Here is a 1224-nt window from a genome sequence, read left to right on the forward strand (position 1 = left end):
GAATTTGAGATTACTCCTGAAAGAAACTCCTAAACTCATGGCTGTATCACGTTGGCTCTCGTTAGCCCTGGCGAAGGAGTTGTGTAAGTTTTCTAGTGTGTTGTCATAAATTACCAAAAACTTTGTGACTTAACAGAAATAAATTTTCTTATTCTGGAGGCCAGGAGTCTAAAATCAGTTTCACTGTGCTAAAGTCCAGGCTTTGACAGGGCTGGCTCCTTTTATGGGCTCTGGAGGGAACATCTTTTGTCTTGCCTTTTCTCTGCCTGTATAAGTCACCTTCTCATATCCCTTCAACTTTTCCCTTTGTCCTCACAAGCTATGACTTTATCTGGCTCCTTTTTTTTTTTTTTTTCTAAGAAGTTGCTTTCAGCTCAGAAAATACCTTTCAGTCACACTAATCAGACTGGGGCGGTATTAAACTCATCACTGGTGTATCTGGCTCCTTTTGAACCCGTCTTATAACTCTTGTGGTTACATTGGGCTCACTAGAATAATGCAGACTAATTTCCTCATCTCAAAGTCATTCATTCAGTCATATCTACAAAGTCCTTTTAACCATATAAGGTTAACACTCCCAGGTCTCAGGGATTAGGAAGTGGACATCTTTAAGGCTGTTGGTCAGCCTACCACAGTGCTCTAAGTACAAGGGTCTTACCGTACACAGGTACTTAATATCCCTTCTCCTTGGATAAGAAACATAAGTTAATACATGCCCAAAATTATTTTTCAAATGTAAGTTAATTCTACTATTAGCTCATTATGCAGTTCTGGCTTTCATCTTATTATCTTAGAGAACTTTTATCTTGAGAAGGCATAACAGGTAATAAAATACTTTATTACCTTCATAAGTCACAACCACCATTTTTATGGCAATTTAAAATCTTATAATCTATTTCTTTATAAATTCCATTGAGTTTTTAACAAGGCCAAAATTTAGTGGGTCCTGTAGTCACTTACTATGCTAAATAAAGAAATTTGAAATAATACAGGCATATGGTTTTCTCAGACTATGATCTATCCAAATGACTCCCCATCACAAGCAAGAACTAATTATCACCCATTCTATGTCATCATAATGTTCAAAATTAGAAGAAAGAGTTCAGCTTATTTATTATTATTTTCCAAATATTAAATTGATTTCTGTAGAATGTGTTCATATCTTTTCAAATGTAATATATTAAAAAGCAATAACAGTTTCCTACCTTGCAATAAAACTTATAG

At 35.0% G+C, this 1224-nt stretch overlaps 1 non-coding gene across 1 annotated transcript; it reads right to left on the bottom strand.

Annotated features, from left to right (window-relative positions):
* Positions 1 to 368: 368 nt before the first annotated feature.
* LOC136309783 (small nucleolar RNA SNORD31) lies at positions 369 to 437 on the bottom strand. The gene has a single exon (XR_010726424.1). It is a non-coding gene; the product is annotated as a small nucleolar RNA SNORD31 (small nucleolar RNA).
* Positions 438 to 1224: the final 787 nt, after the last annotated feature.

Source organism: Saccopteryx bilineata, chromosome 6, assembly GCF_036850765.1.
Source record: "Saccopteryx bilineata isolate mSacBil1 chromosome 6, mSacBil1_pri_phased_curated, whole genome shotgun sequence".
Lineage (NCBI taxonomy): Eukaryota > Metazoa > Chordata > Mammalia > Chiroptera > Emballonuridae > Saccopteryx > Saccopteryx bilineata.